A 14,577-nucleotide genomic window follows, 5' to 3' on the forward strand; every position below is an offset into this window, starting at 1 on the left:
ACACACTGAAACCTCTTCCCCACACACTGAAACCTCTTCCCCACAGACTCAAACCCCTTCCCCACAAACTGAAACCCACTCCCACACACTGACACCTCATCCCCACACACTGAAACCCCTTCCCCACACACTGAAAACTCTTCCCCACACACTGAAATCCATCCCCACACACCGAAACCTCTTCCCCACACACTGAAACCCACTCCCCACACACTGAAACCCATCCCCACACAGTGAAAACCCATCCCCACACACTGAAACCCACCCCCACACACTGGAAACCTTGCCACACACTGAAACCTCTTCCCACACACTGAAACCTCTTCGCCACAGACTGAAACCTCTTCCCCACACACTGAAACCTCTTCCCCACACACTGAAACCCCTTCCCCACGCAATGAAACATCTTCCACACACACTGAAACCTCTTCCCCACACACTGAAACCTCTTCCCCACACACTGAAACCCCTTCCCCGCACACTGAAACCCCTTCCCCACACACTGAATCCCCTTCACCATCCACTGAAACCCGTTCCCCACACACGGAAACATGTTCCCCACACTCTGAAACCTTTCCCCACAAACAGAACCACCTTCCCCACACTCTGAAACCTCTTCCCCACACATTGAAACCTCTTCCCCACACACTGAAACCACTTCCCCACACACTGAAACGCCTTCCCCACACACTGAAACCTCTTCCCCACACACTGAAACCCCTTCCCCACAGACGGAAACCCCTTAACCACGCACTGAAACCCATCCCCACACACTGAAACATCTTCCCTACACACTGAAACCCCTTCCACACACACTGAAACCTCTTCCACACACACTGAAACCTCTTCCCCACACGCTGCAACCAATGGCACACACACTGAAACCACTTCCCCACACACTGAAACATCTTTCACACACACATAAACCCCCTCCGCACACACTGAAACCCCTTCCACACACACTGAAACCCCTTCAACACACACTGAAACCTCATCCCCACACACAGAAACCCCCTGCGCACACACTGAAACCCCTTCCACACACACTGAAACCCCTTCAACACACACTTAAACCTCTTCCACACACACTGAAAACCCGTCCGCACACACTGAAATCTCTTCCCCACACACTGAAACCCTTTCCCACACACTGAAACCCATCCCCACACACTGAATCCTCTTCCCCACACACTGAAACCCCTTCCCCACACACAGAAACCCCTTCCCCACACACTGAAACCTCTTGCCCACACACTGAAACCTCTTCCCCACACACTGAAACCCTTCCCCACACACTGAAACCCATCCCCACACACTGAAACCTCTTCCCCACACACTGTAACTCCTTCCCCACACACAGAGATCCCTTCCCCACACACTGAAACCTCTTCCCCACACACTGAAACCCCTTCCCCACAGACTGAAACCACTTCCCCACACACTGAAACCTCTTCCCCACACACTGAAACCCTTCCCCACACACTGAAACCCATCCCCACACACTGAAACCTCTTCCCCACACACTGTAACCCCTTCCCCACACACATAAATCCCTTCCCCACACACTGAAACCTCTTCCCCACACACTGAAACCCCTTCACCACAGACTGAAACCACTTCCCCACACACAGAAACCCCTTCCCCACACACTGGAACCTCCTCCCCACACACTGAAACACCTGCCCCACAGTCTGAAACCACTACCCCACAGACCGAAACACCTTCCCCACACTCTGAAACCTCTTCCCCACACACTGAAATCTCTTCCCCGCACACTGAAACCACTTCCCCACACAGTGAAACCCCTTCCCCACACACTGAAACCCCTTCCGCAAACACTGGTACCCATCCCCACACACTGAAACCCATCCCCACACACTGAATCCGTTCCCCACACAATGAAACACATCCCCAAACACTGAAACCTCTTCCCCACACACTGAAACCTCTTCCCCACACGCTGAACCCCCTTCCCCACACACTGTAACACCTTCGACACACACTGAAACCCATTCCCCACACACTGAAACCCATCCCCACAGACTGAATCCTCTTCCCCACACACTGAAACCCATCCCCACACACTGAAACCTCTTCCCCACACACTGAAACCTCTTCCCCACACACAGAAACCCTTCGCTACACGCTGAAACCCCTTCCCCACATACTGAAAACCCTTCCACACACACTGAAACCTCTTCCACAAACACTGAAACCCCTTGCCCACACGCTGAAACCCCTTCCACACACACTGAAGCCCCTTCCCCACTTACTGAAACCCTTCCCCACACACTGAAAACCTTCTCCACACACTGAAACCTCTTCCCCACAAACGGAAACCGCTTCCACACACACTGAAAACCCTTCCACACTCACTGAAACCTCTTCCACACACACTGAAACCCCTTCCCCACACGCTGAAATCCCTTCCACACACACTGAAGCTTCTTCCCCACATACTGAAACGCTTCCCCACACACTGAAACCCTTCTCCACACACTGAAACCACTTCCCCACACACTGAAACATCTTTCACTCACACCGAAATCCATCCCCACACACTGAAACCCCTTGCACACACACTTAAACCTCTTCCACACACACTGAAACCTCTTCCCCACACACTGAAACCCCTTCCCCACACACTAAAACCCCTTCCCCTCACACTGAAACCTCTTCCCCACACACTTAAACCCCTTCCCCACATACTGGAACCACTTCCCAACACACTAAAACCTCTTCCCCTCACACTGAAAACTCTTCCCCACACACTGAAACCCCTTATTCTCACACTGAAACCCCTTCCCCACACACTGAATCCTCTTCCCCACACACAGAAACCTTTTCCCCAGAGGCAGAAACCCCTTCCGCACACACTGAAACCCATCCCCACACACTGAAAACTCATCCCCACACACGGAAACCCCTTCCACACACACTGAAACCCCATCCCCACACACTGAAACCCATCCCACTCACTAAAACCTCTTCCCCACACACTGAAACCCCTTCCCCACACACTGAAATCCATCCCCACACACTGAAACCTCTTCCCACGCACTGAAATCTCTTCGCCACAGACTGAACCACTTCCCCACACACTGAAACCCTTCCCCACACACTGAAACCTATTCCCCACACACTGCAACCTCTTCCACACACACTGAAGCCCCTTCCCCACACACTGAAACCTCATCCCCACACACTAATACCCCTTCCCCACACACTGAAACCCCTTCCCCACACACTGAAACCTCTTCCCCACACACTGAAACCCCTTCCCCACACACTGAAACCTCTTCCCCACACAATGAAAACCCTTATCCAAACACTGAAACCCATCCCCACACACTGAAACATCTTCCCCACAAACTGAAACCTCTTCCCCACAGACTGAAACCCCTTTCCCACACACTGAAACGCATCCCCACACACTGAAACCTCTTCCCCACACACTGAAACCCCTTCCCCAAACACTGAAACCCATCCCCACACACTGAAGCACATCCCCAAACACTGAAACCTCTTCCCCACACACTGAAACCCCTTCCCCACACACTGAAACCCATCCCCACACACTGAAACCCCTTCCCCACACACTGAAACCTCTTCCCCACACAATGAAACCCCTTATCCAAACACTGAAACCCCTTCCCCACACACGGAAACATCTTCCCCACACACTGAAGCCTCTTCCCCACACACTGAAACCCATCCCCACACACAGAAAACCTTCCCCACACACTGAACCCTCTTCCCACACCCTGAAACCTCTTCGCCACAGACTGAACCCCTTCCCCACACACTGAAACCTCTTCCCCACACGCTGAAACCTCTTCCCCACACACTGAAACCCATCCCCACACACTGAAACATCTTCCCCGCAAACTGAAACCTCTTCCCCACACACTGAAACCTCTTCCCCACACACAGAAACCCTTCGCTGCACGCTGAAACCCCTTCCCCACATCCTGAAAACCCTTCCACACACACTGAAACCTCTTCCACACACACTGAAACCCCTTGCCCACACGCTGAAACGCCTACCACACACACTGAAGCCCCTTCCCCACATACTGAAACCTCTTCCCCACAAACTGAAACCGCTTCCACACACACTGAAAACCCTTCCACACTCACTGAAACCTCTTCCACACACACTGAAACCCCTTCTCCACACGCTGAAATCCCTTCCACACACACTGAAGCTCCTTCCCCACATACTGAAACGCTTCCCCACACACTGAAACCCTTCTCCACACACTGAAACCACTTCCCCACACACTGAAACATCTTTCACTCACACCGAAACCCATCCCCACACACTGAAACCCCTTGCACACACACTTAAACCCATTCCCCACACACTGAAACCCATCCCCACAGACTGAAACCTCTTCCCCACACACTGAAACCCCTATCTACAAACTGAAAACCCTTCCCTACACTCTGAAACCTCTTCCCCACACACTGAAACCTCTTCCCCACAGACTCAAACCCCTTCCCCACAAACTGAAACCCACTCCCACACACTGAAACCTCATCCCCACACACTGAAACCCCTTCCCCACACACTGAAACCCCTTCCCCACACACTGAAAACTCTTCCCCACACACTGAAATCCATCCCCACACAGCGAAACCTCTTCCCCGCACACTGAAACCCACTCCCCACACACTGAAACCCATCCCCACACAGTGAAAACCCATCCCCACACACTGAAACCCATCCCCACACACTGAAAGCCTTGCCACACACTGAAACCTCTTCCCACACACTGAAACCTCTTCGCCACAGACTGAAACCTCTTCCCCACACACTGAAACCTCTTCCCCACACACTGAAACCCCTTCCCCACGCAATGAAACATCTTCCACACACACTGAAACCTCTTCCCCACACACTGAAACCTCTTCCCCACACACTGAAACCCCTTCCCCGCACACTGAAACCCCTTCCCCACACACTGAATCCCCTTCACCATCCACTGAAACCCGTTCCCCACACACGGAAACATGTTCCCCACACTCTGAAACCTTTCCCCACAAACAGAACCACCTTCCCCACACTCAGAAACCTCTTCCCCACACATTGAAACCTCTTCCCCACACACTGAAACCACTTCCCCACACACTGAAACGCCTTCCCCACACACTGAAACCTCTTCCCCACACACTGAAACCCCTTCCCCACAGACGGAAACCCCTTAACCACGCACTGAAACCCATCCCCACACACTGAAACATCTTCCCTACACACTGAAACCCCTTCCACACGCACTGAAACCTCTTCCACACACACTGAAACCTCTTCCCCACACGCTGCAACCAATGCCACACACACTGAAACCACTTCCCCACATGCTAAAAGCCTTCCCCACACACTAAAACCCTTCTCCACACACTGAAACCTCTTCCCCACACACTGAAACATCTTTCAAACACACAGAAACCCCCTCCGCACACACTGAAACCCCTTCCACACACACTGAAACCCCTTCAACACACACTGAAACCTCATCCCCACACACAGAAACCCCCTCCGCACACACTGAAACCCCTTCCACACACACTGAAACCCCTTCAACACACACTTAAACCTCTTCCACACACACTGAAAACCCATCCGCACACACTGAAACCTCTTCCCCACACACTGAAACCCTTTCCCACACACTGAAACCCATCCCCACACACTGAATCCTCTTCCCCACACACTGAAACCCCTTCCCCACACACAGAAACCCCTTCCCCACACACTGAAACCTCTTGCCCACACACTGAAACCTCTTCCCCACACACTGAAACCCTTCCCCACACACTGAAACCCATCCCCACACACTGAAACCTCTTCCCCACACACTGTAACCCCTTCCCCACACACAGAAATCCCTTCCCCACACACTGAAACCTCTTCCCCACACACTGAAACCCCTTCCCCACAGACTGAAACCACTTCCCCACACACTGAAACCTCTTCCCCACACACTGAAACCCTTCCCCACACACTGAAACCCATCCCCACACACTGAAACCTCTTCCCCACACACTGTAACCCCTTCCCCACACACAGAAATCCCTTCCCCACACACTGAAACCTCTTCCCCACACACTGAAACCCCTTCCCCACAGACTGAAACCACTTCCCCACACACAGAAACCCCTTCCCCACACACTGGAACCTCCTCCCCACACACTGAAACACCTTCCCCACAGTCTGAAACCACTACCCCACAGACCGAAACACCTTCCCCACACACAGAAACCCCTTCCCCACGCACTGGAACCTCCTCCCCACACACTGAAACACCTTCCCCACAGTCTGAAACCACTACCCCACAGACCGAAACACCTTCCCCACACTCTGAAACCTCTTCCCCACACACTGAAATCTCTTCCCCGCACACTGAAACCACTTCCCCACACAGTGAAACCCCTTCCCCACACACTGAAACCCATCCCCACACACTGAATCCGTTCCCCACACAATGAAACACATCCCCAAACACTGAAACCTCTTCCCCACACACTGAAACCTCTTCCCCACACGCTGTACCCCCTTCCCCACACACTGAAACACCTTCGACACACACTGAAACCCATTCCCCACACACTGAAACCCATCCCCACAGACTGAATCCTCTTCTCCACACACTGAAACCCATCCCCACACACTGAAACATCTTCCCCGCAAACTGAAACCTCTTCCCCACACACTGAAACCTCTTCCCCACACACAGAAACCCTTCGCTACACGCTGAAACCCCTTCCCCACATACTGAAAACCCTTCCACACACACTGAAACCTCTTCCACACACACTGAAACCCCTTGCCCACACGCTGAAACCCCTTCCACACACACTGAAGCCCCTTCACCACATACTGAAACCCTTCCCCACACACTGAAACCCTTCTCCACACACTGAAACCTCTTCCCCACAAACGGAAACCGCTTCCCCACACGCTGAAATCCCTTCCACACACACTGAAGCTTCTTCCCCACATACTGAAACGCTTCCCCACACACTGAAACCCTTCTTCACACACTGGAACCACTTCCCCACACACTGAAACATCTTCACTCACACCGAAATCCATCCCCACACACTGAAACCCCTTGCACACACACTTAAACCTCTTCCACACACACTGAAACCTCTTCCCCACACACTGAAACCCCTTCCCCACACACTAAAACCCCTTCCCCTCACACTGAAACCTCTTCCCCACACACTTAAAGCCCTTCCCCACAGACTGAAACCACTTCCCAACACACTAAAACCTCTTCCCCTCACACTGAAAACTCTTCCCCACACACTGAAACCCCTTATTCTCACACTGAAACCCCTTCCCCACACACTGAATCCTCTTCCCCACACACAGAAACCTTTTCCCCAGAGGCAGAAACCCCTTCCGCACACACTGAAACCCATCCCCACACACTGAAACCTCATCCCCACACACTGAAACCCCTTCCACACACACTGAAACCCCATCCCCACACACTGAAACCCATCCCACTCACTGAAACCTCTTCCCCACACACTGAAACCCCTTCCCCACACACCGAAACCCATCCCCACACACTGAAACCTCTTCCCACGCACTGAAATCTCTTCGCCACAGACTGAACCACTTCCCCACACACTGAAACCCTTCCCCACACACTGAAACCTATTCCCCACACACTGCAACCTCTTCCACACACACTGAAGCCCCTTCCCCACACACTGAAACCTCATCCCCACACACTAATACCCCTTCCCCACACACTGAAACCCCTTCCCCACACACTGAAACCTCTTCCCCACACACTGAAACCCCTTCCCCACACACTGAAACCTCTTCCCCACACAATGAAAACCCTTATCCAAACACTGAAACCCCCTCCCCACACACTGAAACATCTTCCCCACAAACTGAAACCTCTTCCCCACAGACTGAAACCCCTTCCCCACACACTGAAACGCATCCCCACACACTGAAACCTCTTCCCCACACACTGAAACCCCTTCCCCAAACACTGAAACCCATCCCCACACACTGAAGCACATCCCCAAACACTGAAACCTCTTCCCCACACACTGAAACCCCTTCCCCACACACTGAAACCCATCCCCACACACTGAAACCCCTTCCCCACACACTGAAACCTCTTCCCCACACAATGAAACCCCTTATCCAAACACTGAAACCCCTTCCCCACACACTGAAACATCTTCCCCACACACTGAAGCCTCTTCCCCACACACTAAAACCCATCCCCACACACAGAAAACCTTCCCCACACACTGAAACCTCTTCCCACACCCTGAAACCTCTTCGCCACAGACTGAAACCCTTCCCCAGACTCTGAAACCTCTTCCCCACACGCTGAAACCTCTTCCCCACACACTGAAACCCATCCCCACACACTGAAACATCTTCCCCGCAAACTGAAACCTCTTCCCCACACACTGAAACCTCTTCCCCTCACACAGAAACCCTTCGCTACACGCTGAAACCCCTTCCCCACATCATGAAAACCCTTCCACACACACTGAAACCTCTTCCACACACACTGAAACCCCTTGCCCACACGCTGAAACCCCTTCCACACACACTGAAGCCCCTTCCCCACATACTGAAACCCTTCCCCACACACTGAAACCCTTCTCCACACACTGAAACCTCTTCCCCACAAACTGAAACCGCTTCCACACACACTGAAAACCCTTCCACACTCACTGAAACCTCTTCCACACACACTGAAACCCCTTCTCCACACGCTGAAATCCCTTCCACACACACTGAAGCTCCTTCCCCACATACTGAAACGCTTCCCCACACACTGAAACCCTTCTCCACACACTGAAACCACTTCCCCACACACTGAAACATCTTTCACTCACACCGAAACCCATCCCCACACACTGAAACCCCTTGCACACACACTTAAACCTCTTCCACACACACTGAAACCTCTTCCCCACACACTGAAACCCTTGCACACACACTTAAACCTCTTCCACACACACTGAAACCTCTTCCCCACACACTGAAACCCCTTCCCCACACACTAAAACCTCTTCCCCTCACACTGAAAACTCTTCCCCACACACAGAAACCCCTTATTCTCACACTGAAACCCCTTCCCCACACACTGAATCCTCTTCCCCACACACAGAAACCTTTTCCCCAGAGGCAGAAACCCCTTCCGCACACACTGAAACCCCATCCCCACACACTGAAACCCATCCCCACTCACTAAAGCCTCTTCCCCACACACAGAAACCCCTTCCCCACACACTGAAACCCATCCCCACACACTGAAACCGCTTCCTCACACACTGAAACCCATCCCCACACACTGAAACCCATCCCCACACACTGAAACCTCTTCCCACACACTGCAACCTCTTCCACACACACTGAACCCCCTTCCCCACACACTGATACCCCTTCCCCACACACTGAAACCCCTTCCCCACACACTGAAACCTCTTCCCCACACACTGAAACCCCTTCCCCACACACTGAAACCTCTTCCCCACACAATGAAACCCCTTATCCAAACACTGAAACCCCTTCCCCACACACTGAAACATCTTCCCCACAAACTGAAACCTCTTCCCCACAGACTGAAACCCCTTCCCCACACACTGAAACGCATCCCCACACACTGAAACCTCTTCCCCACAAACTGATACCCCTTCCCCAAACACCGAAACCCATCCCCACACACTGAAACACATCCCCAAACACTGAAACCTCTTCCCCACACACTGAAACCCCTTCCCCACACACTGAAACCCATCCCCACACATTGAAACCCCTTCACCACACACTGAAACCCCTTCCCCACACACTGAAAACTCTTCCTCACACACTGAAACCACTTCCCCACAGACTGAAACCCCTTCCCCACACTCTGAAACCTCTTTTCCACACACTGAAACCACTTCCCCACACACTGAAACCCCTTCCCCACACTCTGAAACCTCTTCCCCACACAATGAAACCCCTTATCCAAACACTGAAACCTCTTCCCCACACACTGAATCCCATCCCCACACACAGAAAACCTTCCCCACAAACTGAAACCTCTTCCCACACACTGAAACCCATTCCCCACACACTGAAACCCATCCCCACACACTGAAACCCCTTCACCACGCACTGAAACCCCTTCCCCACACACTGAAACCTCTTCCCCACACACTGAAACTACTTCCCCACAGACTGAAACCCCTTCCCCACACTCTGAAACCTCTTCCCCACACACTGAAACCACTTCCCCACACACTGAAACCCCTTCCCCACACACTGAAACCTCTTCCCCACACAATGAAACCCCTTATCCAAACACTGAAACCCCTTCCCCACACACTGAAACCTCTTCCCCACACACTGAAACCCATCCCCACACACAGTAACCCTTCCCCACACACTGAAACCTCTTCCCACACACTGAAACCTCTTCGCCACAGGCTGAAACCCTTCCCCACACACTGAAACCTCTTCCACACACGCTGAAACCTCTTCCCACCACACTGAAACCCCTTCCCCGCACACTGAAACCTCTTTCCCACACACTGTATCCCCTTCACCAGGCACTGAAACCTCTTCCCCACACACTGAAACCTCTTCCCCACACACTGAAACCACTTCCCCACAGACTGAAACACCTTCCGCACACTCTGAACCCTCTCCCCCACACACTGAAACAACGTCCCCACACACTGAAACCCCTTCTCCACACACTGAAACCTCTTTCCCACACACTGAAAGCTGTTCCACACAGACTGAAACCCTTCCCCAAAAACTGTAATCCCTTCCACGCACACTGAAACCCTTTCCCCACTCACTGAAACCCCTTCCACACACACTGAAACACCTTCCCCGCACACTGAAAACCCCTTCCCCGCACACTGCAACACTTCCCCACACGCTGAACCCCCTTACCCACACACTGAAACCCCTTCCCCACACACTGAAACCTCTTTCCCACACACTGAAAGCTCTTCCCCACAGACTGAAACCCTTCCCCACAAACTGTAATCCTTTCCCCGCACAGTGAAACCCCTTCCCCAGTCACTGAAACCCCTTCCGCACACACTGAAACACCTTCCCCGCAGACTGAAAACCCTTCCACGCACACTGAAACACTTCCCCACATGCTGAATCCCCTTCCCCACACGCTGAAACCCCTTCCATACACACTGAAACCTCTTCCACATGCACTGAAACCCCTTCCGCACACACTGATACCCATCCCCACACACTGAAACCCATCCCCACACTCTGAATCCAATCCCCACACAATGAAACCCATCCCCTAACACTGAAACCTCTTCCCCAAACACTGAAACCTCTTCCCCACACGCTGAAACCCCTTCCCCACACGCTGAAACCCCTTCCACACACACTGAAACCCATTCCCCACACACTGAAACCCATCCCCACAGACTGAAACCTCTTCCCCACACACTGAAACCCATCCCCACAAACTGAAACCTCTTCCCCACACACAGAAACCCTTCCCTACACGCTGAAACCCCTTCCCCACACGCTGAAACCTATTCCACATACACTGAAAACCCTTCCACACACACTGAAACCCCTTCCCCACACACTGAAACCCCTTCCACATCACTGAAGCCCCTTCCCCACATACTGAAACTCTTCCCCACACACTGAAACCCTTCTCCACTCACTGAAACCTCTTCCCCACACACTGAAACATCTTTCACTCACACTGAAACCCATCCCCACACACTGAAACCTCTTCCCCAAACACTGAAACCTCTTACCCCACACACTGAAACCCCTTCCGCACACACTGAAACCCCTTCCACACACACTGTAACCCCTTCCCCGCACACTGAAACCCCTTCCCCACACACTGAAACCCCTTCCACACACACTGAAACCCCTTGCCCGCATACTGAAATCCCTTCCCCGCACACTGAAACCCTACCCCACACGTTGCAACCCCTTCCCCACACGCTGAAACCCCTTCCACACACACTGAAACCTCTGCCACATGCACTGAAACCCCTTCCGCCCACACTGAAACCCATCCCCACACAGTGAAACCGATCCACACACACTGAAACAATTCCCCACACAATGAAACCCATCCCCACACACTGAAACCTCTTCCACACACACTGAAACCCATTCCCCACACACTGAAACCCATCCCCACAGACTGAAACCTCTTCTCCACACACTGAAACCCACCCCCACACACTGAAACCTCTTTCCCGCACACTGAAACCTCTTCCCCACAAACTGAAACCTCTTCACCACTCACAGAATTCCTTCCCCACACGCTGAAACCCCTTCCCCACACGCTGAAACCCCTTCCACACACATTGAAACCCCTTCCACACACACTGAAACCCCTTCCACACACACTGAAATCTCTTCCACACCCAATGAAACCCCTTCCCCACACACTGAAACCCCTTCCACACACACTGAAACCCCTTCCCCACATACTTAAACTCTTCCCCACACACTGAAACGCTTCTCCACACACTGAAACCACTTCCCCACACACAGAAACATCTTTCACACACACTGAAACACATCCCCACACAATGAATCCTCTTCCCCACACTCTTAAACTTCTTCCCCACACACTGAAACCCCTTCAGGACACACTTAAACCCCTTCCACACACACTGAAACCGGTTCCCAATAAACTTACACCACTTCCAGACACACTGAAACCCCTTCCGCACACTCTGAAAACTTCTCCCCACACACTGAAATACTTCCCCACACACAGAAACCCCTTCCCCACACACTGAAACCTCTTCCCCACACACTGAATCCCCTTCCCCAATGACTGAAACCACTTCCCCACACATTGAAACCTCTTCCACAAACACTGAAACCTCTTCCCCACACACTGAAACCCCTATCTGCACACTGAAAACCCTTCCCCACACACTGAAACCTCTTCCCCACACACTGAAACCTCTTCCCCAAAGACTCAAACCCCTTCCCCACAAACTGAAACCCACTCCCACACACTGAAACCTCATCCCCACACAATGAAACCCCTTCCCCACACACTGAAACCCCTTCCCCACACACTGAAAACTCTTCCCCACACACTGAAATCCATCCCCACACACCGAAACCTCTTCCCCACACACTGAAACCCACTCCCCACACACTGAAACCCATCCCCACACAGTGAAAACCCATCCCCACACACTGAAACCCATCCCCACACACTGAAAACCTTGCCACACACTGAAACCTCTTCCCACACACTGAAACCTCTTCGCCACAGGCTGAAACCTCTTCCCCACACACTGAAACCTCTTCCCCACACACTGAAACCCCTTCCCCACGCAATGAAACATCTTCCACACACAGTGAAACCTCTTCCCCACACACTGAAACCTCTTCCCCACACACTGAAACCCCTTCCCCGCGCACTGAAACCCCTTCCCCACACTCTGAATCCCCTTCACCATCCACTGAAACCCGTTCCCCACAAACAGAACCACCTTCCCCACACTCTGAAACCTCTTCCCCACACACTGAAACCTCTTCCCCACACACTGAAACCACTTCCCCACACACTGAAACGCCTTCCCCACACACTGAAACCTCTTCCCCACACACTGAAACCCCTTCCCCACAGACGGAAACCCCTTAACCACGCACTGAAACCCATCCCCACACACTGAAACATCTTCCCTACACACTGAAACCCCTTCCACACACACTGAAACCTCTTCCACACACACTGAAACCTCTTCCCCACACGCTGCAACCAATGCCACACACACTGAAACCACTTCCCCACATACTAAAAGCCTTCCCCACACACTAAAACCCTTCTCCACACACTGAAACCTCTTCAACACACACTGAAACCTCATCCCCACACACAGAAACCCCCTCCGCACACACTGAAACCCCTTCCACACACACTGAAACCCCTTCAACACACACTGAAACCTCATCCCCACACACAGAAACCCCCTCCGCACACACTGAAACCCCTTCCACACACACTGAAACCCCTTCAACACACACTTAAACCTCTTCCACACACACTGAAAACCCATCCGCACACACTGGAACCTCTTCCCCACACACTGAAACCCTTTCCCACACACTGAAATCCATCCCCACACACTGAATCCTCTTCCCCACACACTGAAACCCCTTCCCCACACACAGAAACCCCTTCCCCACACACTGAAACCTCTTGCCCACACACTGAAACCTCTTCCCCACACACTGAAACCCTTCCCCACACACTGAAACCCATCCCCACACACTGAAACCTCTTCCCCACACACTGTAACCCCTTCCCCACACACAGAAATCCCTTCCCCACACACTGAAACCTCTTCCCCACACACTGAAACCCCTTCCCCACAGACTGAAACCACTTCCCCACACACTGAAACCTCTTCCCCACACACTGAAACCCTTCCCCACACACTGAAACCCATCCCCACACACTGAAACCTCTTCCCCACACACTGTAACCCCTTCCCCACACACAGAAATACCTTCCCCACACACTGAAACCTCTTCCCCACACACTGAAACCCCTT

The sequence above is a fragment of the Heterodontus francisci genome, unplaced genomic scaffold (genome assembly GCF_036365525.1).
Source record: "Heterodontus francisci isolate sHetFra1 unplaced genomic scaffold, sHetFra1.hap1 HAP1_SCAFFOLD_64, whole genome shotgun sequence".
Classification (NCBI taxonomy): domain Eukaryota; kingdom Metazoa; phylum Chordata; class Chondrichthyes; order Heterodontiformes; family Heterodontidae; genus Heterodontus; species Heterodontus francisci.